The sequence below is a fragment of the Oryctolagus cuniculus genome, chromosome 4 (genome assembly GCF_051225735.1).
Source record: "Oryctolagus cuniculus isolate XC-2025 breed Fujian yellow rabbit chromosome 4, ASM5122573v1, whole genome shotgun sequence".
NCBI classification, from domain to species: Eukaryota; Metazoa; Chordata; class Mammalia; order Lagomorpha; family Leporidae; genus Oryctolagus; species Oryctolagus cuniculus.
In genome coordinates, this window is record NC_142870.1 from 114872147 (window position 1) to 114899828 (window position 27682).

The 27682-nt window shown below is 36.5% G+C and overlaps 1 long non-coding RNA gene across 1 annotated transcript in view; it reads right to left on the reverse strand.

The window, feature by feature from the left end:
* LOC127482892 (uncharacterized) overlaps window positions 1-27682 on the reverse strand; it is a 436536-nt gene that overhangs the window by 10766 nt on the left and 398088 nt on the right. The window lies entirely within an intron of this gene.

Consider the following 27682-nt stretch of genomic DNA (forward strand, 5'->3'; position numbering starts at 1 on the left):
TATTTAAAAAAATCAGTAGCCTTACTATATACAGACAATGCTATGCACTGAGAAGGAACTTGTAGGATCAGTACCAATCTCAATAGTTATAAAAAACTTAAATATCTTGGAACAAATTTATCCAAGTATTTGAAAGAGCTCTGCAATAAAAAATTATAAAATGTTAAATAAAGAAATAGAAGATGACACAAAAAATGGAAAAATCTTCCATGTTAATTATTGGAAGAATTAATATCATCAAACTGTCCATTCTATCCAAAGCAATTTACAGTTTCAGTGTGATATCAATCAAAATACCAAGGACATTCTTCTCAGATCTAGAAAAATTGATGCTAAAATTCATATGGAAACACAAGAGACCCTGCATAGCTAAAAGCTAATTTAAAAAAACAAAAATAAAGCTGAAGGCATCACAATACCAGATTTCTAGACATATTACAGGCAATCATAATCAAAATAGCCTGGTACCATCACAAAAATGAACATACAGACCTTTAACAGAAAAGAAATGCATGAAATCAATCCACACATTTATAATCACTGATCCACCAATCTACAATCTTTGATAAGTGAGCTAAAATTAATCCCTGAAGAAAGAACAGTCTCTTCAACAAATGGTTCTGGAAAATTCAATCTTCACATGCAGAAGTATGAACCAAAACCTTTTTTACAACTTATACTGAATTCAACTCACAATAAATCAAGGATGTAAATACATAATCTAATATATCAAATTACCAAAGAAAAACATCAGGGAGCTTTGTAATACATTGTCCTAGGCAAAGACTTCTTGGAAAAATCTCAGAAACAGAGGTAATAAAAGCAAAAATAGAAAAATAGGATTACATCAAGCTAAGAACTTTTGCACTACAAAGGTAGTACTCAACAAAGTAAGGAGGCAACTGTCAGAATGGAAGAAAGTATTTATAATCTATGCAACTGATAAAGGATTAATATACAGAATCTACAAAGAGCTCAAGAAACTCAACAACAACAACAACAAAATCCAATTAAGAAATGGGCAAAAGACTTCAACAGGCATTTTTCAAAAGAGGAAATTCAAATGGCCAACACACATGAAAATTGATCAGCATCAGTAGCCATCATGGAAATAAAAATCAAAGGCACACTGAGATTACATCTCACCCAGGTAGAAAGGCTAACATCTAAAAATCAAAAAACAACAAATGCTATTGAGCACGCGGGAGAAAAGGTACCTTAATATTCCATATTGGAAATATAAACTCATACAGTCATTATGGAAGACAGCATGGAGATTCCTCAGAAATCTGAAAAGATGATCTATTCATGCTACTCATGGATTTTTTTCCAAATAAAATGAAATCAGCATATGAAAGAGTTACCTAAACATCCATGTTTAGGGCAGCTCAATTCACAATAGCTAAGATATGGAATCAAGCCAGATGTCCATCAAATGATGATTGGATAAAGAATATGCAGTACATATACTCTACACAATACTACTTATCTGAAAAAGGATGAAATCAGGTGTTTTGCCACAAAATGGATTAAACTGGAAGCCATTATGCTTAGTGAAATAAACAAGTCCCCAAAAGACAAATATCATATATTTTTCTGATCTTTGACAATTAATATACAGAGCACAAAAATGTAATATGTATGAGTAAAGTTGACATTTTGAGATTTGAATATTATTTACTGTCCTTGTCTATATTCTTGAGGAACAGAAATTTTTCTACTTACTACTTTTTGAATTATTTATTAGGTGGAGAGTTAAGCTTATGGTTATAAAACCAACTGAAAGTAACTCATTGTATCAAGAGAAAAAATAAGAAAGGAAGAAGGAGAGAAAGTGCAAGTGTAGGTAGCCAGATAGGATAAAATGGGAAGTATCATTATGTGTTTGAATCAGTATATATGAAATACATTAAATTTTTTCACCTTATATAAATAAAACTTTTAAATAAAGCAAAAAATAAAATAAATTGTTTGAGATGCTGAGAAGTCCAGATATAATGTCCAGATATAATGTAATTTTTGAACATTATGCCTCTCTTGTGAGAGGCACACAATTTGTTGTTGAAATACTTTAGTTAGAATCTTGATCTCAGGGCCAGAGTTGTGGTGTAGCGTATTAAGCCTCCTCCTGCAACACAAGCATCCCATGTGAGCAGTATTTGAGTCCTAGCTGCTCTATTACTGGCTGTGGCCTTGCCCAGGCCCAGCCACTTTTGCTGTCTGGGGAGTAAAGCAGCAAATGGAAGATCTCTCTGTTTCTCCCTCTCCATAAATCCACCTTTCAAACTAATGAATGAATTTTAAAAGTTGATTTTTCACAAAAAAATCTTAAAAACAGATTACTGATCTCTATGAGTCAATGTCTAAAATTACAAATTGTGGTTGTTACTTTCTGTCCTACCTCCTTAGCTGGTTGGTATTATTAATGATATTCTTTATCTTGACAATTAAATAGAATAATGAATATATTACTTAAAATATCAAGTGTTGGACAAATATTATGTTGCTGAACAGGATTATACACTGGAAACCTCACATAATCACCAGCATAATACTGTGCATCATAGCTCTGTAATGTGGTAAATTGAATTGATCCAATATTTGAAAATGTTAGGTATCTGTACACTTTCTCAAAAGCAGTGTGATTAAGGAAAAAGAAGCAGCTGACATGAGACCATATAGAGTTGATCAAAATTCTCCATAGATAAACAAGACTAATTTGATCTAAGTTACTACCATTGTCTAGAAAATATGATTGAATAGTCAGCAGGAAAACCACATCTCAACTCCATCCAAGTAATAAAACACAGCAGGATATGTTATTGTTACATTAAACACCTGAAGTGAGTTAATGTGTTTATAATGTGCTTTCTTTAAACAAACCAATTGTAGCATGCACAGGTAATAAATTATTTTCAAGATTAGTATCTGAGCCTAGGTCTTACATTTTATATTCTTCCATAGATTAATATTCACGTTACTACTTATGCTTCATATTATCAGAAATGTTTACTCATCATTGAATTATTAATTGTTTCATATACATGTTTATTATTTCCTTCTATCACATAAAATACTTCCTAATTAGAATTATATGTGGAAATCAACTATAGTACATGCCATCCAGGTGGCATATGTGTGAGCTATGACTATTTTCTAAGAAAAGTCACATTTCAACCACATTAAGTCTCTGGTCAGGAGGAGGAGACACAAAGATAGCAATAGCAAAATCTACTGCTTCTCAATATTTAAATGGGGATGTCCTCAAGGAATTTATAATCTGATAGAGGAAGAAAACATAATCAGAACAATAACTATAATGTGACAAAAATTAATTTAAGCTCCATAGAGAGATAAGCCGGAGGGTACACAAGGAGATTAAGAGGGCAGCCTATAAGGCATTTCTTTGGAAGCCTGAGGGAAACTTTCCTAGGGAAGATGATGTTTTAAGTAAGCCATGAAAGGCAAGCAGAAATTCTACACCAGAAGTGGGAAGAGTTGTTAACAGAGTATAATGGACAGTTATAATATCCCCGAAAGCACTAGGTGTCACTTTTTAAACCATATTCTCATTATAAGTGTCTTATACAATCTTTATATTAATAAATGCATATGTAAAATTCAATGAAGAAATATTTACTGATCTTTAATCCTGTTCCATGCACAATAGAGAGAGTTTAGGATGGCTTGACATAACACTCCTGTACTAGTGGATGAAAAGACAAAAAAAAGTCAGGAATATAACCTATTTATAGATAAAGCTACCAGAATTTTCTGATGGACTAGAAGAGTGTAAATGAAACAGAGAAGTTAAGAATAACCACAGTACTCTGACTTATCCAGTAAATAGATAACGCTGTCATTTACTAAGGTGGACAGAGATTGAAGGCTTTTCAGTTTAAGAAATTTGGGACCCATTTGTTACCTGAAATGTGATCATGAGTATGTTTCTGCATAGAAATCTTTTTTCCCATGTTTAAGAGACTGTAGACATGAATGGATCTTTTTATTTTGCTCTTGAGATTTGGGAACTAAAGTAGGTTAGATCTTGCACCTTCTCCACCTGACCAACCCACCAATCCATCTCTCCCTGACACTTGTATGTCTACATCATCAGAGAAAGGTCACTATGGACCCTTTAATGGTATACGTTGAACCACATACAAAGATACTGACTACTCTTCCTCAAACTCCCTCCCCTCAGATTTGAGTAGCAAGGTCAACCATAGGTTTCCTTTGCTTGAACTTCTATAGAGAGTGATATTCTCCTTCACAAAACTTATCCTGACAAAGGAGTATTCACTTTTTCTCTTCAGTTATGGAATCAATTTGACCACTCTACGGTGTGTGTGTGTTGGGGGGGGGGTGGATCCTGTTTTGGGAATTTAATTTTTTTTTAATTTTTTTTTTTTTATTGACAGGCAGAGTGGACAGTGAGAGAGAGAGAGACAGAGAGAAAGGTCTTCCTTTTTTGCTGTTGGTTCACCCTCCAATGGCCGCCGCAGCCAGCGCACTGCAGCCGGCGCACCACGCTGATCCTATGGCAGGAGCCAGGTGCTTCTCCTGGTCTCCCATGGGGTGCAGGGCCCAAGTACTTGGGCCATCCTCCTCTGTACTCCCTGGCCACAGCAGAGAGCTGGCCTGGAAGAGGGGTAACTGGGACAGAATCTGGCACCCCAACTGGGACTAGAACCCGGTGTGCTGGCGCCACAAGGTGGAAGATTAGCCTAGTGAGCCACGGCGCTGGCCTGTTTTGGGAATTTAAACTTTAAGAGGTAATCACTTTGTGTTCCTTGTGTTGGTTTCTGTATGGTAAACGCTCTACTATTTAGCAAACTCTATGAACAGGAAAATACTGGTTACAATTTGCACCTGAGTTTATTCTCTTGTTTTCAGAAAAATCAAATGCCTTTAAACAGATCTCTGTCAAAAGTTTGTATATTTAACTTTTATTTACTGGGCCACTGAATCATCCTAATATATATAGAAGCAAATTATTATTTTTTTTTGACAGGCAGAGTTAGACAGTGAGAGAGAGAGACAGAGAGAAAGGTCTTCCTTTTCTGTTGGTTCACCCCCCAAATGGTCGCTATGGCTGGCACACTGTGCCTATTCGAAGCCAGGAGCCAGGTGCTTCCTCCTGGTCTCCCATGAGGGTGCAGGGCCCAAGAACTTGGGCCATCCTCCACTGCCTTCCCAGGCCACAGCAGAGAACTGGAGTGGAAGAGGAGCAACCGGGACAGAATCCGGCGCTCTGACTGGGACCAGAACCCCGGGTGCTGGTGCCACAGGCAGATGACTAACCAAGTGAGCCTCCGTGCTGGCTGCAAATTATTTCTTACTCATCCTTAAGAAACACTAGATTTCACTGATGCAATTTTGGCTTCCAATTTCTTTTTTTTGTTTCTCTCATATAGTGTTGATTTTCACCATGAGAAGTGATTTTCTGATGCTCTCAGTACCATATTAGTCTGAATTTTGTGGCATACACATACAAGACTAAATCAAGTTAACAACAAAAAATCATATTACTGGTTCTGAGTACTCCCAACATATTCAGATTTTATTTTTCAGTATGGTTTTTGGTACCACATTTTTCCATGAGTTGTGATTTCTCCTTAAGAAATGCATCAAATTAGTTTTATATACAGTAGACACATAAAGAGTTTTGGAATTCTGATAGTATAGGGGATGGTGTTGTCATTCAGTCAGTTCAGCCACCACTTTGAACAAGAGCATCCATATGTGAGTACTTGAGATAGAGTTTGCTTGCAATCCAGCTTCTTGATAGTATGCACCCTGAGAGGTGGCAGGTGATGAATCAGGTAGTTTGGTACCAATCACACATGTGGGAGACTCAGATGAAGTTCATGTCATCTGGCTTGAGCCTGGCACAGCCCTGTTTATTAAAGGCATTTTTGGAGTGAACCTGCTGATGGTTCGGTATCTATTTCTCTGGCTTTCAAATACATTACATAAATAAACTTTTCAAAAAGTTATTGATGTGTCAAACTAAGGTGTGACATGACATATTAGTATAAAATGTATTAGGTTAATTAGAGTCAATATAGTGAGAGAAATATTAGTTAAGAGAATTTTTAATTCATCAAAGGGAAAAAAGTTTTCTTTTCAGAACTCAGATCATGACAGAAGAGATGAAAAAAGTGGAAAATTTTAAAATATAATTTTAAAGTATAATAAACAGCAACTGGAGACAAATTGATTATGTGAAGTGAGAGTAAGAGGAACACAAGGCTGATGCCACATTTTGGGATTTGCCAATTGAGTTGATGGCAATGTGATTCTATGAGACTGGACATTCAAAAGAAAAAGTGAAAGAGAAAACGATAGTTTCAATCACGCTGTTCCTGAGCTAATTGTAGTGTTTAGTGTTTCGTTGGACATGTGAGTCTGAAGTTTATTAAACTGGTGTTCAATTATCTAAATGACAGAATCATCAGAATAAATGGGAATTGACTAATACATGAGAGGATTATCAAAACTTTGAACTATAAAAGATAAGAAAAAAGAGTCTAGGCGCCAGCTCTGTGGCGAACTAGGTTAAGCCTCCTCCTGCAGCATGCCATCCCGTATGGGTGCTGGTTTGAGTTTTACCTGCTCCACTTCCGATCCAGATCCTTGCTAATGGCTTGGGAAAGCAATGAAAGATGTACCAAGTGCTTGGGCCCCTGAACCCATGTGGGAGACCCGAAAGAAACTCCTGGCTCCTAGCTCCTGGCTCCTGGCTACAGATTGGCCCAGCTCCAGCTGTTGCAGCCATTTGGAAGTGAACAAGCATATGGAAGACTTCTCTTACTTGCTCACTCGCTCTCTCCTTTTCTTAGTAACTCTGCCTTCCAAATAAATAAAATAAATGTTAAAATAAAAAAGAAACCTGATAAAATATATCAAGATATAAAACAGGGAAATCCAGAGTCTTTGGTGACATAGGCCTCTTCTTTAAAGTTTAAAATATTTTTCTTTGAAATGAAAATTAGAGACACAGAAAGACAGACTGAGATCTTCCATCTGTTATCTCACTTCCACAGGCAGGGGAGCAAGAAACTGATTCCAGATCTCCCATATGCGTGGCAGGGGCCCAGGTACTTGTGCCATTACCTGCTGCTTCCCAAGGTGTGCGTTACCAAGATGCTGAATCAGAAGCAGAGGCTGCACTCAAACCCAGGTATTGTGTGCTGTGGAATACAGGCATCCCAAGTGTGCCCTGAACTCTGGAGACAAACGCTACCCTGACCTGAAATTCTCAACAGTACTTCAAGAAAGAAAAGAACGATGACAAATACCCAGATATTCGATCGAATAAAATCTAAAAGTGTCCACCGCATTTCTCAAAAATAAAGATGTATGTGATACTACTACTAGCTTCAGGAGAAAAGAGTAAGAACAGAGGACAGATAACAGTGAATTGTTCATGAGTGGAAGTGAAGATGAAGCGACCCAAAGAAAATCATTTTGAAGGAATGTAGAGAGGGTTGGGATAGAGACTGGCTGAGAGGTATGACTAAAAATAATGTGAGCATCAGAGATGTTTCAATATTTGTAGAGAATTTAAAAAAGAATTAAAAAGAGAAGTTGAAGACAGGTAATAGCAACAGTGTGGCCTCTTCGGAGCAGAAGTAGCAAGTTTCAGTGGCCTGGTGGAATGATTACTCTATTTCAATTGCAATTAAGTGGAGAAAAAAGTCAATGACTTAAATTACAGGTAATTTTGCAGATTTGATATTTTAGTCTTTGAGGAGAGCCCATCTGACCATTCTAGTTCTAAATGAGTAGATGATAGAGTTATCTCCAGAGTGACATCAAGAGTCCTGATAGAATTACAGATTTAAGAGAAGTGATGAAAGCATAACACTGCTTTTCTGAAGAGAACAAGGGACACTAACAAACAGGCTGAAATTTCCATGCTGCACTGCATACTCAACAAATAGCTAAACATGGATTTATTAAGGAAACACTGCTCAGTTAATGAGTGTTTTTCCAATATCTTTTTTTAATCCCTTAAAGTGAAAGATAGGCTGGTTAACGGTTTGTTAGCCAGCTGAACTTATTTTATGTAAGAGATTTTTCCAAGCAGTAGCTCAGCAAGGAATGAGAATATCAACAAATGTCAATGGGCATGTACATAAGAAGTCATAGATACTGTTTACTCAATCATAAAATGTAAGTGCCATGTTATTGTGCAAGGTAGCAACTATACTTTACCTTAAAGTCAGAAAAAATATTTTAAAAGTATTCACTTTCTGACATGAATTAATGATTAATTATAAGTGCTTGTAAATATGTAATTATTTTTCTTTAGAATTATGTTAAAGGATATATTGTTATTTTTGTGCTTCAGTTAAAATACAGTTTGGATTGTACAACTATATTTTTATGTATTCTGTCATACTGAAGATGTTATAAACTATCTATACCTATGTCCAAGAGTTAAAATAATAATTTCTAGAGACCTGCCACTTCCTTGAAATTATTGCATTTCCCATAAGCAAGATTTACATGATTGGTTTGCATTACATTTTAAGCTGATGAAACTTTAAAGTAAAACTTAAATTGACCATTATTTAACAGTTTTCTATAGCTTGCATGTATGGGGCTTCCTTAGTCTGTGAGTACAAATTGAATCCCATTAATGATATAACTGAATCTTAGTAACGCCATTGCTTCATCTGTGTAATTATAGGGTGCCAAATGACAAGCTTCCCTTTAGTAGTGTCTCTGCAAGTCTTTAAGAGTTGTGCATGTGCCCTTGATCCTTGAAATAGTTTCATAACTCCACCCAACCACTGACATACTCACAATTATGCTATTCATAATGTACTTCTCAAGACCACCTGAACTCCAAGAATGATTTGCAGTCCCGCATGTTCAGCTCCTGGCTGTGTTCCCAGATTTCTTGAACCCACAAGCCATAGCCCCTAAGTCCATGGCATTACTTGCATTGCATGCCATTCCACTCTTTTCTTCTTAGGCCACATTTCTGCCATGCACTGAATTCCGGTCACTAACTTGTGACCTTACAGGGGCTTCCTTGAGGTTTCCTGCTCCGCTTCCCCTTATTTGGGTTTCCCTCTCTGGTTCCCTGATACTACTTCTCCTATTAGCTCTACTGTTTTGGAGCCAAACATGGATGTCTCCAATAATAATTGCCCTTTTCTCCAGTATCCTTCAGCTGAAGAATCATGCTATATGTATACTTTCTTATAGTAATAATGAAACTACCTTTGTTTTGTTAATAGTAAAAATATTTCTATTCATGGTTAAAGAGCATCATAAGACCATTAGTTGTTAGAAGTCTTTCATTTGCAGTTAAGTCATGCCTCTTTCTTGCTTTATAGTTGCGTATGTTTTTTCCATATGTCCAAGGGCATGAACATGCTGCAAGACTGATTAGATCCAAAGTAAATTTAAGTACAGTCACTGGGTTCTTCTAGAAACTACTTTTACTCTGGCCTCAGAATCAGCCCTTAAGGCATTCGCATCTGGCTGAAGAGCCCCTGAGAGTATTTTAGGCATGGAAAGCCAAGACACTCTGGCAAAATAAATAAGTAAATAAATAAATAAAACTAAATGAAAGATCTCCGCAAGTGAGATCCCAGTGGAAAGAATGGGCCATCAAAGAAGGAGGTACCTTTCTCTGAAGGGAGGAGTGAACTTCCACTTTGACTATGACCATGTCTAAATAAGATCGAAGTCAGCGAACTCAAGAGGCTTCCATAGCCTTGGAAACTCATGACAAGAGCCTCGGGTGATTACTGTCGCCATAAACAAGAGTGTCAATTGTTAAGTCAACAACAGGAGTCACTGTCCACTTACTCCCCATGTAGGATCTCTGTCCTTAATGTGTTGTTCAATGTGAATTAATGATATGACTAGTACTCAAACAGCATTTTACACTTTATGGTCTGTGGGTGCATACTGTTGAAATCTTTACTTAATATATACTAAATTGATCTTCTGTATATAAAGAGAATTGAAAATGAATCTTGATGTGAATGGAATGGGAGAAGGAGCAGGAGATGGGAGGGTTGTGGGTGGGAGGGACATTATGGGGGGGGAAGCCATTGTAATCCATAAGCTGTACTTTGGAAATTTATATTTACTAAATAAAAGTTTAAAAATAAAAGAAACTACTTTTACTCCCTGATCAGAGTCACCTTCCACAAATCAAGATTTTCTTAAGCACAGTAGATTTACTCTCAGGAACATCATTCACCCCCTCCCAAATATTTTAGTTTTTGTCATGCTCCCTAATTATGCTAGTAACAGTCTTTAATAAAGGATTCTTTTCAAAGATTTGCCATTACATGATTAATGCTAGATCATGAACAGAGCTTAATTTATTTCCCAGTGTATCCTTGACTTATTTATTGATTGGCTGATTTGAAAGGCAGATTGACAGAACAAAGAGGGAGGGAGCGGATAGAGACAGTTACAGACCTTTCCATAGTGGATTCACTTCCCTAATAGCTAGAACAGTCGGGTCTGGGCCAGAACAAAGCCAGCTAACGAATTCATCCCAGTCTCCCATGTGGGTGCCAGGGAACCAAACACTTAGGCCATTCTTCACTGCTTTCCCAGGTGTTTTAGCAAGAAGATGCTTTGGAAGTCGAGCAGCAAGGACTCAAATTGGCACTCAGATATGGTATGCAAGGTCCCAAGTGGAAGCTTAACCACATTTGCCACAATGCCTGCCCCATATCTTTGACTTTCACACAGACCATTTGGTGCTACTAAATTCTAAGGTCAGACAATATTAACAAATTAAATTATAAGTTCACATTACTCAAAAAATTCAGAGCTCCTGGTGCAGGAACTGGGCCATAAATACTTCTGCTCTTTGTCATCCTCAAATATGAAGCAAGAATAAGCTCACAAAGTAGCAAGTATAGTTTCTGTTTATATCCCATTGTCTAGAGTTTAGTAACATGACCACACTCAGTTACATTGTTTACTAAGAAATGGTAGTCTAAATTCTGGGCAGACATATATCTTCCCAAATTTTACGTTATATTTCTGTGTGAGAGAAGAGGGAAGTAGGTCTTGGTAAACACCAATAATCACCCCTACAGAAAGTAACTGCCTATGTTTAATTTGATACAGTGTGGAAAATCCCCGTAAGATCTGATCATTACTTAAGTTTCCCCAAGAAGAAGAAATACACAAAGCTCTTCTCCTTTGATAGAGAGCTTCTTTGGATATGAGTGAATGGTTAATAAAGAAAGAGTGCAAATGAGAAGAGGCTGGAGAACCTATATACTTTGAAATTCACTTAATCATTAATGTTCTCCAGAAATATGTACCATTTTGAGTTGAACTTGAATAGTAAAAATGTTTGTTCCCCTTGTATTCTCAAGGCTGTTTTGCTGATAACATTTCTTACATCCAGAAAACAAAATGACCTCTGTCTTTTTTTTATGCCAGAGGCATGAGAAATTGATAGATTCATTCACTCAACACATATTTTTCAAAGGACCTGTTATATACGAGTGTGTGTTTAAATGCGGAAACATATTATTTTGTTTTCACTTCAAGGAAAATGGGATGTTTTCTCCCCACCAAAAACCATTTCAGAGGCCCAGATTGATGATTCTATGTATGCCTTGAAAGAGTATAGAAATATTTATGACTCACACGTGGAGACTTTCTGAGGTTAGGAGGAGAAGCAGGCAAACCACACCATTTGGCTTAAGCAGAAAGAGTGGATTGGCAAAGGGTTCCTGTGCACATATGGGGGTGGGGGAGGGGGTCGTGGGGTTTGGACTTCCTGGTAATTACCCAGGGAAGGAGTCAGTGTGTGTTTGTTGTTTTGTTTTGTTTTGTTTTGTTTGTATCAGCTTGGCCACATGTTTGGATAGAAGGAAAGATAGTAATCAATCAACAAAAATGTAATCATAGCCTTGGAAACTCATGACTGGTGCATAGGGAGATTACTGATGCCATAAACAGGAGTGTCAATTTGTAAAGTCAACAACAGGAGTCACTGTGCACTTACTCCTCATGTAGGATCTCTCCTTAATGTGCTGTACATTGAGACTTAATGCTATAATGAGTACTCAAACAGTATATTTCACTTTGTGTTTCTATGGGGGTGCAAACTGTTGAAATCTTTACTTAATGTATACTAAACTGATCTTCTGTAAAAAAAAAAAAAAAAAAAAAAAAAAAAAAAAAAAAAGAAGAAATTATCAATTCCCAACTTGAATCTCACTGGGATTAAACATGACAATAGGTCTGATCTGATTTCATCATCATTTAAAAAAATCATCTATTATTTTTCACTTTGTGTGGGAGCAAACTGTTGAAATCTTTACTTAATGTATGCTAAACTGATCTTCTGTATATAAAGAGAATCGAAAATGAATCCTCATGTGAATGGAAGGGGAGAGGGAGTGGGAAAGGGGAGGGATGCGGGTGGGAGAGACGATATGGGGGGGAAGCCATTGTAATCCATAAGCCGTACTTTGGAAATTTATATTCATTAAATAAAAGTTAAAAAAAATAAAAAAAAATGTAATCATATACTTTATTATAAATCCCATTACTAGATTTAATGTGTTCTTGTATATAACCTTGATTTTCAAAACTTCTTTTTTTAAATTTTTTTTTGACAGGCAGAGTGGACAGTAAGAGAGAGAGAGACAGAGAGGAAGGTCTTCCTTTTTCTGTTGGCTCACCCTCCAATGGCCGCTGCAGCTGGTGCACTGTGGCCAGCGCACCGCACTGATCCGAAGCCAGGAGCCAGGTGCTTCTCCTGGTCTCCCATGCGGGTGCAGAGCCCAAGCACTTGGGCCATCCTCCACTGCACTCCCGGGCCAGAGCAGAGAGCTGGACTGGAAGAGGAGCAACAGGGACAGAATCTGGTGCCCCAACTGGGACTAGAACCCAGTGTGCCAGTGCCGCAGGTGGAGGATTAGCCTATTGAGCAGTGGTGCTGGCCTTCAAAACTTCTTATACCTCATAATATAAAATCGCCCAGCATTTTAGTACATTTTCTGTCACTATAATGAAATACCCAAGGCAGAGTAACTTATAAAGTACAGAAGCTTACTTAGATCACAGTATAGAAGGTTGAAATTCTCAAATCAATGGGACCCATGTGTTGTACCTCTGCATCTCTGGTGAGGGCCCAACAGTGGATGACAGCATGGTGAGAGACCATGTAAGAGGGAGTGATCCCAAGCCAGAGGGCAGGAAGAACCAAGCTAGCTTTTTTATAACGACTTGCTCTCACAATAACTAACCCAGGTACTAAAAGTGGTACCTGAATCCCTTCTGAAGGCAATTCCCAATGACCTTCCAAGAGATTCCATTTCTTAAGATTTATTTATTTATTTGAAAGGCACAATGACACATACCCACATTCTCAGAGAGAGGCACACAGAGCAAGAGAGAGAGAGAGAGAGAGAGAGAGAGAGCTGTTTCATCCACTGGTTCACTCCCACAATTGTCATAACATCAGGACCGAGCCATGCCGAAGCCATGAGCCAGGAACCTCATCCAACTCTCCCACATGGTTGTGAGGAACCCAAGCACTTGGGCCATTCTCTGCTGCTTTCTGAGGCAGGCAGACACTTAACCCACTGTGCCACAACTCCAGCCATGATGACTCTTCTGATGGTTCTACAGCAGCTCCAACATCGCCACATTGAAGACCAAGCTCCCAACATGCGTGTTTGGGGAACATGAGCAAACCATATCCAAGTGGTAACATATTGCAGTTATCCAACCAAGTCATGTGTTATAAACTCTAGTACATGAAAACATGATTAGGATCTGATGTGGATGCCATTTAAATAACCAAGAATGAAAAAAATGGAGTTTAATTTATTGTTTCAGAAAGTAAAATTCATATTAGACACATGAGCTTTTGAAACAGAAACAAGTATGAAGAAAAATAGAAATGATTCATGGTATTATTTAAAAAATATGTAATAGTTTCTTTCTCATCACTTTTGAACATACTAGAGTACTTCAAAAAGCATATGAAAAATGGAATTAAAAGATAATGTACATTTTCCATGATCATATTGAAACCCCTCATATAAATATCTGCATATGATTCTATCTTTACTTTTTATATCTATATATAATTATGCAAATCTATATCTTCATATAATTTTTCAAGTTTGACAATAATTATATTTTAGCTTAACATTGTCTAAATTACCATTCTCTATGTAAACATAACTTTCAAATCATTGTACTGTGTATATATTCCAAATATATTTAAACATTATTTTCATATAATAAATAATTTAATCATAATGAATAGAATAATTAATTTTGTCACTAAAGCTTGAATATTATTCTATTTAATTAGCTTTTGTTTTTGTAAATGAGAGCATAGAGCCAAATACATAAATAATATTTCATGTTTTAATAAAACTTGCAATAATTCCCTATCTATCACATTATGAGATTAAATATGAGAGGCCAGTGTTGTGGTGTAGTGGGTCAAGCCCCTGCCTGCAACTCCGGCATGCCATATGTGCACCAGTTCGAGACCCAGCTTCTCCACTTCCAATCCAACTCCAAGTTAAAGTACCTCGAAAGTCAAAAGAAGATGAACATTGAGGCCATTTGGGGAGTGACCGAGTGGATGGATGTCCAAGAGAGAGAGAGAGAGAGAGGACTAAATATGAGTAAATTTTATCCAGTAGTGCATACGTATGTTTTTGCATCCCTCATATATATATATATATATATATATATATATATATATATTTATATTATTTGTGATAAGATGGCTGAGAAGGATGTCAGTTATTTAATCCACACATTCTTGCTGCTGTTAGACAATTCCCCACAAATTTCTATTGTGTCAACATCTCCACACTTTACAGGCCCTGGCTCCACAGCTATCTTTCCCAGAATGTTTTTACAGGACACTCAGCAAAGCTCAAGACAGGACTCCTGCAGCAAATGTATTTACATCTCCATGTGGTAAAGATGACATCAGTGATGGCTTGTCAACTGATTTAAAAATGGTTTTCCCATGAGACATTGCAGATTAATATAGAGGAAGCTCTTCTCCAGAAGACATTGGCTTACATTATAAGGTAATAATGGAATCAAGAGGGGAGGATGGATAGGTGTGCCAGCAGCCGTTTGCTAAGATCAGGCTGTCCTAAACACAGGAGACCTCTACTGCAGCATTTTCTCACCATAATTTCATGTACCATCTGGCCCTCATCATGTTGCTCTGTGGAAATTAGGGCTTGGAGAATGGAAGCGAGATGTTATTCTGCTTAATATTTTTTGCAATGATGAATAAACTTTGTCTCTTGCCTACAGGTCTAGTTCTTCTACTGGGGTAAAACTACAGTTATGACAAGTTAATTTGTTAGCTTGCCAGTGTAGTGAAATCTTAGACACCAGTTACTAGTGTGATGATTAAATGCTATATTATTGGTGGAGTTGAAAATTATTTCCTTTATTGAATGGAATTTGTTTTATATATATACTAAATTGTCTTCTTATAGGTTTGTTCACATTTTAAAGTTATTTTTGATTATTAAATAATTTGTATCCTTATGTACACGATGTAAATCCTTTGTTGTATTTTCTTGCCCCTTTGATCTTTAGCTTTTAATTCTATTGATTAGTTTTTCCAATGTGTACTAATGTTTGTGAAAATATACTATAGTTTTATATTTTTATTCTTCTCATTAATATTTATGTTTAGAATAAAAACTTCCAGTTCCAAAACCTCTTTATTTCCCTATTCTGAACTTTAACCATCTCACAGTTCAAGAAATTATCTTACTGCTTTTTATATGGTAATTTTTAAAAAATTTAATCTTTAACAAATCTGGAATGTATTTTGGTATGTGGCGTACCATCAGAACTTAATTAAAAGTCATAAAGTATATTATCCCTTTCACAAACACTATTTGTTGAAACATTCCTAACTTAATTAGCTCTCAGTGTTTTCCTGTAGATCTGTTCCTTACATAACTTAGAGCAAATGTTAAAGTAGTTTTGTGTTTGGAATTATCTTATAACCTTGATTCTTTAATAAATAAAAATATAATTTAAGTATATAATTGGGATAAATTCTGATAGTGATTCACAAAAATGATAAGGTAAATCTTTAAGTCATTCATTTTATGAATTATTTGATTACACAGTTGACCCTTCTCATTTCCTTATGGGTGCAGACTCAGTAGTCTTGAAATATTTAGTCCCAAGCACGTGTGTATATGAGGACACTTCAAAAAAATTGTGGAAAACAGAATTAAAATAGAAGTTGATTTATGATGCAAAAAAATTGAAATTTATCCAGTTTTTTCAAAACATGTATTTTCTTTCTTTTTTTCTTTTTTTTGACAGGCAGGCTGGACAGTGAGAGAGAGAGACAGAGAGAAAGGTCTTCTAGAGTTTTCTTTTCTTTTTTTTTTTTTGACAGGCAGAGTGGACAGGGAGAGAGACAGACAGAGAGAAAGGTCTTCCTTTTGCCATTGGTTCACCCTCCAATGGCTGCCACGGCCAGCGCTGTGGCCGGCGCACCGCGCCGATCCGAAGCCAGGAGCCAGGTGCTTCTTCTGGTGCAGGGCCCAAGCACTTGGGCCATCCTCCACAGCACTCCCTGGCCACAGCAGAGAGCTGGCCTGGAAAAGGGGCAACCGGGACAGAATCCGGCGCCCCAACTGGGACTAGAACCCTGTGTGCCGGTGCTGCAGGCAGAGGATTAGCCTAGTGAGCTGTGGAGCTGCCTCAAACATGCATTTTGCATAAACATTTTTGAAGGCCCCTTATATTTTAAGTCTCTCCTTGAAAATCTGTGATTCAGCAAACTTTAAAAATCCATCTTATACATATTTGAAGGTTGATGATCCTTGATTTATGTATCTATTTAACACAAGAGAAGAAAACAAATTACCATGTCAAAGCATAATTGCCTTATAAAAGTGAAGTAAATAGCCTTAAAGAAAATCTCAAAGACTGGTCTTTTGTGATGCTAACAGAAGAAATGGTGCTTCTCTTTAATAAAGAAAAGTTCATAGTAAGCTAAGCTGGGGTATAGTAATTAGAGAACATTGAGTTACTGTATAGGACAATGTCCAGAGAATTTATGTTCTTTATAAGTCCTCAACGCAAGATCTATAGAGTCTGGGATGGCTTTACTATTGACACAGTAGTTCAGAGAAGAGTTTTAGGAGGAAGTATCTAATCTAATTAAATGGTGATTTTTCACTAAAACACACAGGTACAGAATGTGTGGAGATATTAAATGTATAGTTAAAAGAATTTGCAAAAGGAAATGTATGTAGCCAGCAGTGGTGCTGGCTAGGGCACATCATAATCAATAACCCCCTTGCTGCCTTTATAATCAAAAAGTCAAATGGATGTGGTTACCAGCTTGTCCACGATTCATGGTCCAATTACAAGTCCATACTTCCTCACTCCCTGCAGTTCTCAACCATAATTGTTTCCTAGCCTTCCTCTGAGGCAGCTAATATTGAAGAAATAAAGGATGAAGGATACCTGAGTACCCTCACACATAGAAACTGTTTTCGCACTTACCTAGGGATTCTAAGTCAATAAGACAGTAGATAAACATTGTTTGTTTAGACCTTTTTGCTTAATCTCATGAGAAAAATCTTACCTGCTTGTTTATGGGCAGTGGTAGCAGCTGTAGTGTTAACTAAGTTCTATAAAGACTTCTACCCAGATCTCAGCACAATTCTTATATCAAAGTATCCAATTAATATTTTTGACAGAACTATGGTATTTTTTAATTGTAAATATTTATTTTTATGTACTTACTTGAAAAACAGGCAAGAAAGAGTGTGAGAGAGGGAGAGAAAAAGAGAGAGAGGGAAAGAAAAAGGGAAAGAGAAAGGGAAAAGGAAAAAGAAAGAAAGAGAGAGAGACTTCACATCTGCTGGTGCACTCCCCAAATACCCTCAACATCTGTTGCTGATCAAGCCACACTCAAAAGCCTAAGATTCCATCTAGATCTCCCACATCAGTGGTAGGAACTCAATGATTGTGCCAACATCTTCTGCCTCTCAGAGTGTGCACAGCATTAAGCTGGATTGGGAGTGGGCCCGATCTTCAATCTAAGCATTCTGATATGGGGTACAGGCATCTCAAGTGGTAGCTGAGCAGCTATGCTTCAATGTCTTCTCCAAGCAGCACTACTGAAAGCAAGGAAAGAAACAAAAACACTCCACATTAGAAGTGATAAAACTATTTAGTCCGTTCAACATCTCTGGAAACAACAAGGCAGCCTTATAGACTGTCTTAAAACACTGAAATGGACATTCTCAAAAAAAAAATTTAACTCATCACGTAAAATAAATTTAGTAATTTTCAATAATCTTTAGAAAATTACAATACATTACAGGGGGTATCTTTAGTGCATGTCCCACCTAGGAACCCCATATGCTGAAAAATCTCTAAAGATGATCATAAGCCAATGTCTTCAGTTTCCTTCAAACCTCTATGTACGGACTTAACTGAGTCTTAGAGGTTTGTCAAGATATTCTTATTATTTTCTGCAGGTTTTCTGGTTAACTTGAGTTTGTCCTTATCACAAAGTACCTGCTCTTCTGGTAGGAAACCAACTTTCAGGCTTTCATTTCCCTCTACAGCAAATTCAGCTGCCCAGTGACAGGAGTATCCATTCCTTTTGAACAAAAATTAAGGTACATGAGAAGGTTCTGTCTGTTGCTTTGAAGCTTTACTTTCAAAGTTCTCAAACAGATTAGAATGAATGAATGGTATACTAAAATTAATAGTGACAAAATTATTTTAAGAATTTCAGTATCTGTGATAAAGGTTTTGCCCTCGGCTCCCATAACCATTGTCTCCGCTCCAAAACAGAACTCATGAACCATTCTCATATGAGCTCCTTCTAATAATGCCATTTCCTATTTTCACTCAGAAGCCTGACAAAGACAGCTTTTGGGAAAGTTTAATACAAATGTATTATCAATATGTCTTAGTGTCTTTCCCAAGAATAAACACCATGTACTCCTACATGATCTTTAGCCCATAAACTCAGCTTACCAGAAACACCGCAACTTAAGACTGCTCTTGAATTTTATTGGAAAAAACCTTATGCGTCATTGTTCACTTTAACCTGTGCAGTAAAATTTCACAAAATTGATATTTGGAATCCTGTACCCCAACTAAGGATATATATCTACCTCCTAAATTAAAATGCATAACAAAATGACTTGTTAAGAAATCTAGATCTGGTATGAGCATTGTGGTACAATGAGATAAACCACTGCTTGGGGCATTCACATACCTTAGCAGACTGCCTGGTTGAAGAGCCAGATATTGTGAGCTTCTGATACAGTTTTCTGCCAATATGCCTTAGAGGCAGCAGATAATGGCCCAAGTACTTGGGTTTCCGCCATCTATATGGGAATTCAGGATGGAGTTCTTGATTCCAGGCTTCAGCCCAATTGAATCTCAGCTGTTGTGGGCATTTTGGGACTAAACAAGTGGATGGAAGATATTTTTTTCTCTCTTTTTCTATCTTTTCTCTCTCTTTCTTCTTTTTCATTCAAAAAACTGGGCCTAATGCAGACAGCTAGAAAGAGCCTCTACACCTCTACCCTTATTTTTCAGATCAAAACATTGATATAATGAATGAAAAAACTCTTACTACTATCGGTGTTTCTCCTCTCAATTTTCGTGGCTTTTTTTTCCCTTTTGCCTTGGATTTAGACATCTTGATAACTGAAATGAATTTATACTAGTTACTTCCCCAATCTTTTTAGTATGGGTACCAATGATTAAACCTTGGCATTTAGATGACACTTGGCACCTTTGAGTTCACTTTCTAGCTAAAGAGCTTAATCAGATTGCTGACTTATACCATCTAAAACCATATCTTGGTAGAAGAGAGTAACATAACTTTCTTGTCATTAAATATTGCTGAAGATATTTCAGAGGAATTAATTTCAAGAGAAATATAAAGAGAAACCCTCTAGACTATTATTCCCCAAAAGATGCTGAATATTTAATTTTATCTAATGATTTAAGGTCACTGAATCAGGTTTTGCAAAGAAACCATAAATGAACATCCTTCATTTCTACCTTCCAGTAACAAATTAGAGTACTCATTGCCTTCTACAATCCTATAAAGTAAATTCATATTTTCTCTGTTAGCATCATGCCATCTCTATGAAATGGTATAAGAAACTTTCAAGTTCAGGAGACAAAGAAGCTTATGCATGTTTTGAAGCAGTAGTCTCCCCCCAACTCCCACCCCACCACCAAAGTTTCTGTGATTCATAAGGAAATGCATGTTCCTGTGATGAATTTTTATGATTTGTAGGCTCCCAACCTCCTAAAATAATTAAAAATGCATTTAAGTTTCATTTAGGAACTTTCGTTCCCCCAAATCATTCAGGATTACAAAAAAATGTATCTGATTAATATATTTTGATATTTAAATATGGGCTCTAGGTCACATTACTTTAATATTTTTATATCTCTGGGATCTAGGTTACTAGAAAATTCCAACTAATTAGACATGTATTACAAACTATCTCAATTTTCTGGTCTTCTAATAATAGAACCCAATTCCTAACTATATGCAAAAACATTACCCTTATTTTGCTTAAAGTTTTGAAAAGCTTAAGTGAATATGGCCTCCATTTAGAGAGACATGATAATAAATTTCCAGCAATATATTCATTGGCATCTGAAGAAGAAGTTAAAGCCTGAATAAAGATATAACAATCTATTTCTACCAGTGAGTCCTGAGTGGTTGTTTTCTTTCCTAGTATGCAACTTTGCCAGTCAAGCAAAAACTCAGAAACAGGATTCATTATGTCATGCTGAAAGCAAGTAGGCAACCTAAGTAAGATGCATTGGTCTAAGCTACTGCTTAGGAGGTCCACATTCCACATCAGAGCACTGGTTGAAGTTCTGGCTATTCCACCTCCGATCTACCTCACTGCTAATGAGCCCTGGCATCAGTGGATGATGGCTCACTTACTTCCGCTCCTGCTTTGGAACAGGTCTAGTTACTGCAATTATTTGGGGAGTGAAGCACTGGATTAGAGATCTCTGTCTCTCTGTCTCTCTGTCTCTCTCTCTGCTCTCTGTATGTGTGACTGTCACTCTACCTTTAAAACAGGTAAGTAAAAAATTTATTAAAAAATAGATATAAGAAAGGAGGTTTGTGTTTAGACAGGCATTTGGGCTAGTGGTTCAGGCACTGGTTAAGCTTCCTCCACTGGATACCAGGATCTAGTTCCTAAGTAAAGCTTTTGCTAACACATACCCTGGCAGGCAGTGCTGATGGCTCAAACAATTGAATTCCTCTCACTCATATGGGAGATGTGGATTGTGTTTCTGACTCTCAGCTTTGGACTCAGCCCAATCCCACTGTGGAAATTTCAGAAATAAATCAGCAGATGAGTGCTCTCTGTCTCTGTTTCTCTATCTCTCTTTGCCTTTTGCATATGTAAATCAACAAAAATTTAGAAATAATACTTTGTTTTTTCATTTTTTTTTACTTTTCTATGTCCTTATATTATTTAACCTTGAGCAGTTTTGTTTGGTTTTCTTTTGCTTGAATTCAGTTTAAGTTTGTATTAAATTGCCATTGTAATGAACTCAGTTGCTGATAGTTGTGATAAAAATCTACCATTTCACTCTCTGTCTTATGTTTTGTACTAGTTTTAAATTGACATAGGTTGGTCAAAATATTCCCAAAACACACAGGTATAAAAATTTACTGAAGAAGAAATAGAAAACCTAAATAGTCCTATATATGATAAATATATAAAATTTTCATTATAAGTAAATAAATTGCCAGTCCTTATTTCCTGGTGAATTCCATCAACTTTTTGAGAAACCTAACACCAATTTTAAACATATTTTACTTTAACATAAATGAAGACAAATACAATTTATAGAGCTAGAATCGCCCTACAAAAGCAGAGAAATAGCAAGAATAACTACAGAACTATCTTATTTAAGAATTTAAAAGTAGAAATCCTTATCAAACTATCACAAGAATAATGAAATACAATAGTAAGTAAAATGAAAAACAATCATTGTTAGGTTTCAGGATTTTTTAGGTTCTAAGATGATGATGTCTAGACAGAGGGCATGGGGTATGAAGCAAAGCTTCCTTCTGTCTGAGCAGTAGGCAAAGTTCTTTCTTAAGCTGCTTCTCTGGGGAGGTACAGGACACCAGATGGACCCTGATAATGTGGGTGAGGGATGTGAAAAAAGGCTCCTTGTAAAGTTTACAATATATTATCTTAGCAGTTTGAGATGTCCCAGGTGAGAGTCTTTCCCAAGCAATACAAATTCCACTAGCCTTTGAATTATCTTTGTCCACTTTCATTGAGATTTGGCATGGGGGGTAGGGTTAGGCCTCAGTAAGATATATCTAGAAATGTGTGTGTCATGTATATGGAAAAACTCCCATTAGTTACCCACTGTTCAAATTATTGAATATGACAATGAATCTTCTAAAGATATATTTCTCAATAAAACTTTCTCAAAGGACATCAAAGGTTTGTTTTAATGATCTCATTAAAATTTTTGTATTTTTTTTTTAGTATTTTGTTGAACCACTCCACAATGTTCCAGTATTTGCTAATGTGTATTCACAAGGATGTCTCCATACATTTCTTTCTGCTTTGTCAGTTCACAAATTCTGATAATAAAATCTCTTTCACATATTAGATTAGAAAAAAAATTCTGGTAATAAAATCTCTTTCACATATTAGATTAGAAAAAGTGCCCACAAGTTCAGTGACCTACTATAACAGTGAAGTCTGTTTTGTTCACAAATCTAAAATATTGACTCTTGTTGGGGATGCTTGTAATTTATTCATGTGGTATTACGTGGATCACCTGCAAAGCTGTGGAGGAATCAGCTGAAGTACTACCCATTTCTACTGATTTATATATTGGTGATTTGTGTGAAAAGCTCAGAGATAGGACTTGGAAAACTGGATTTCTTCTGATATTTCTCTTTATCTCAGTGTGGTTTCTGTACCTAGTCTTAAGATGTCAGACTGTTCACATATTACTTCAGGATTCTCAAGATATTTACTCCAGGAGATTCAAGTGGAAATCTGATTTCCTGTCTTACCTCCAAAAGAAGTTGTTATCACTTCTTGCATACTTTGTTGGCCATTATATTAGTTTCTAAGGGCTGCAGTAACAAAGCACTGAGACTGTGTTACTTAACAGAGATTTCTTTTTTTTTAAGATTTATTTATTTATTTGAAAGAGTCAGAGAGAGAGAGAGAGAGAGAAGAGAGGTTTTCCATCCAATGGTTCACTCCCCAATTGGCTACAACGGTTGGAGCTGCACCAATCTGAAGCCAGGAACCAGGAGCTTTTTTCGGGTCTCCCACATGGGTGCAAAGGCCCAAGGATTTGGGCCATCTTCTACTGCTTTCCCAAGCCATAGCAGAGAGCTGGATCAGAAGTGGAACAGCCTGGTCTTGATCTGGTGCCCATATGGGATGCAGGCACTTCAGGCCAGGGCATTAACCTGCTGCACCACAGCACTTGGCCCCATTTAACAGAGATTTACTGTCTCACAGTAATGGAGGCTAGAAGGCTGAATCAGTATGGCCATGCTTTTTGTATAGAGAATCCTTCCTTTCCTAGCATCTGGTGACTTACTCACAAACTTTGTTATTTTTTTTTAATTGTGAAGGAATTCAGGTATTCATCTTTATAGAGCATTCTCCCATGTTTCTCTGTCTTCACACAGCCATCTTCTTACAATGTCACCAATACTATTGCAGTAAGTGCCCAACTCACTTCAATATGATGTCAGTTTAACTAATTATATCAGAAAAGACACTATTTTCTTATGAGATCATATTATAAGGTCCTGGAGTTAGACTTACAGATGTCTTTTTTTTGTATGTATGAGAGTAGAGGGGGTTGTAGCAATACAACAGATGAGTTGTAGCATTCAAAATTGTGCTATTTCAAAAGAAAGGGATGTATACTTCACTTCACAATGGAGAAATGGCAAACATATTGAAAGAAGAGAGGTGAGATATTGACTTAACCAGGAAAATACAATCTGTCACAACATATTCCACAATTATATTGGCCCTTGACTTCCTTAATTTTGAATCATTTTAATTGTATCTTTAACATCATTTTAGGATATCATATGGATATTTATGCTTTTTCAAACTTTAAACAACTGATTATTATGTGTTCTTCAACAGAAAAGGATGTAAACTAACTTCTGGAAATCTCATACCACCAAATATTCTATAGACATTGCTCTATTAGTTTTCTGGTTTAAGTTTTATTTGATTTGTTTTGATTCAGATATCAATGCAGCTTTGTTTTCTTTGTAACTGAGATGCTGCTTATGTCAGGTGAATAGAGGATTTTCAAACATTTCTAGTTGCAAATAACTCAAATTTATGAGTTTACTTTTATCAGTTACATTTGACATTTTGGTTTTTAGGTTGCAAAACTTTTTCTGACATCAGGGAAATTTTACAAGATTTTATTTTTTCACTTTGAACAAATGTTAACACTATGATTATTACTTATGCTTCACTAATGTGGCATATTTACACTCATATGCACTGAACATACCTCCTTTAGGAAATATTATAATTTGAGTCATAACTTCTATATTTGCCTTATGCAACAGTTCCATTCCTTGTCAATTTTATTTTTTGAATGAGTTTCTCAAGAAATGTTTACTCAAATGTTTACTGTAAGTGAAAGATACATTCAGAAATATTTGCAAAGTTTTAATATTAAATATAGAACAAGGAAAAGAAATCAGGGGTGAATGGGCTAATAGCACATAACTTTGATATTTCTGGTTTATAAAGTAACTCGAAAAATATTCAGATTTTAAAAAGACTTATGTAATCCAAACTAACAGAGAAAATTATAATCACAAATGTTTTTCAAGGAAATGTTCTGAAATTGACAGATGAGGGGAAAGGATCTAAAAAGATTCTTTTCCTAATTTATATTTTCCCTTGCAAAACATTCAAGTTTTATATGATTCTTGTCAAAAATATTTACAGAAAATTTAGGATGATGTGAAAAATATATGGAATAATCTCTCAGAAGCAAGATGGAGCATGTTCTTTTGTCATCCTTTATTGTTTCCTCCATTTTGCTTAGAACCCAACTAGAAGAGATTTCTACCACATCTATTATTTTGTTCCACATTTGTAGGTGAATAAATGGTAAATTCGTGAAGGTGGCTAGCAAAATTTTCACAAACACACACACACACATACACACACATACAGAGCTAGATTATTTGGTACCTGCAGGTTGTGATCTGTGCTGTGACTTTAAAAAAATTAGACAAGTTTGATCAAAAGAAAAACAGATTAATATATTTGGTGACAATTTGTACATATACATGAGATAAGTGCATTATTTTAAGCTTTCTTTAATTTCTATTCAACAATTAATAGCTAGAGTGCTTTTTTTGGAAAAAATTATCTTAAACTGTATGTAAATTACACATTTCTATCAGTATTATTCAAGTGTCATATGTGCCATACTTTCTTCTAAAGTTTGATGAACTCACTGAAAGAGAAATTAAGAAATCCTATTCACAATAACCAAAAAATAATCAAATATTTAAGGATAAATTAAACAAAGTAGTGAGAGATTTATACAATGAAAATTAGAAAGATTTCTGAAAGAAATCATAAAGGACACAAAATATTGAAAGACACTCCTTGACATGGAGTTGAAGAATCAACATCATGAAAAATGTCTATGCTACTTAAAGCAATATACATATTCAGTGCAATACTTAAGAAAAATACCAACAACATTCTTTACAGAATTAGAAAAACTATTCTAGAATTCACTTGAAATCATGAAAGACTCAAAATATTCAAGTAAACACTAAAAATATCAACCAAATGGGGCAGGCTTTGGGACCTGACAGATAAGACCACTAACTGTGCTGCCTGCATCCCATATGAGGTCAGGTTTAAGTCCTGGCTGCTCCACTTCCAACTCAGCTTTTTACTAGTGGCCTGGAAAAAGCAGTACCATGGTCCAACTTCTGTGTCCCTGTCACCCACGTGGGAAACCCGGATAAAGGTCCTAATCCCTGGCTTCATCCTGGCCCAACAATGACTAGTACAGCCAAGTGGGGAGTGAATCAGAAAATGGAAGATTGCTCTCTCTCTCCCTCTCCCTCTCTCTCTATCTTTCTGTAACTTTGGTTTTCAAATAAATAAGTAAAACTTTAAAAGCAAATCAAGCTGGAGGCTTCATAATACCTAACTACGAAGCATTCAACAAAGCTATAGTAATTAAAAATGCATGGCAGCAAATAGATCAATGGAACAGAATACAAAGTCCAGAAATTAATACACATACAAGCAGCTAACATATTTTTGACAAAAGCACCCAGAACATACATTGAAGAAAGGATAATCCCTTCTATAAATGGTGCAGGAAAAACTGGATGATGGGGCCGGCACTGTGGTGTAGCCGCTTCCTGAGGCACTGTCATGGATGCAGGTACTGGTTCGAGTCCCAGCTGCTCCACTTCTGATCTAGCTCTCTGCTATGTCCTGGAAAAGTGGTAAAAGATAGCTCAAGTCCATGGGCCCTGGCCCCTATGTGGGAGACCTGGAAGAAGCTCTGGCTCCTGACTACGGTCAGCTCATCTCCAACTGTTGTGGTCATCTAGGGGGCGAATGAACAGAAGGAAGACTTTCTCTCTCTCTCTCTCTCTCTCTCTCTCTCTTACTGCCTCTGCCTCTTTGTAACTCTGCTTTTCAAATAAAATAAATAGATCTTAAAAAAAAAAAAAAAAAAACTGCATGTGGTTGGCGCCGTGGCTCACTAGGCTAATCCTCCACCTTGCGGCACCGGCACACCGGGTTCTAGTCCCGGTCGGGGCACCGGATTCTGTCTCAGTTGCCCCTCTTCCAGGCCAGCTCTCTACTGTGGCCCGGGAGTGCAGTGGAGGATGGCCCAAGTCCTTGGGCCCTGCACCCCATGGGAGATGGCTCCTGCCATCGGATCAGCGCGGTGCGCCGGCAGCAGCGCGCCAGCCGCAGCGGCCATTGGAGGGTGAACCAACAGCAAAGGAAGACCTTTCTCTCTGTCTCTCTCTCTCACTGTCCACTCTGCCTGTCAAAAAAAAAAAAAAAAAACTGGATGAATATATGTAGAAGAATGAAATTAGAATTATACTTCTCACCAAACACAAAAAATAACTCAAGATGAATCAAAGACCTAAAGTTAAGTCTTGAGACTATAATTTGCTGGAAAAAAATATAGGGGAAACACTCCAAGATTCTTAGAGAAGAGCCTCAAAGCATAGACAACAAAAACAAAACTAAACAAATAGAATTATACAAACTCAGAAGTTTCTACAAAGCAAAAGAAACAATTGATATAGTAATGAGACATCCAACAGAATGGAGAAAAATATTTGTGAGTAAAGACTTTAGTTCAGCAGCAATATAGGCAAGAGTTTACTAATACTCAAATGGAAAGATATTCATTTCACCCATATACACTGAACATTAAAACAATCATCTGAAAAAAGGATTAATATCCAGTATATATCAGCTATACCGAAAACTCAACAACAACAACAAAATACAATAAGGTTAAGAAATGGGCAAAGGACATTTTTAGACAGTTTTCAAAATAATAAATACAAATGGTCAACAAATATATG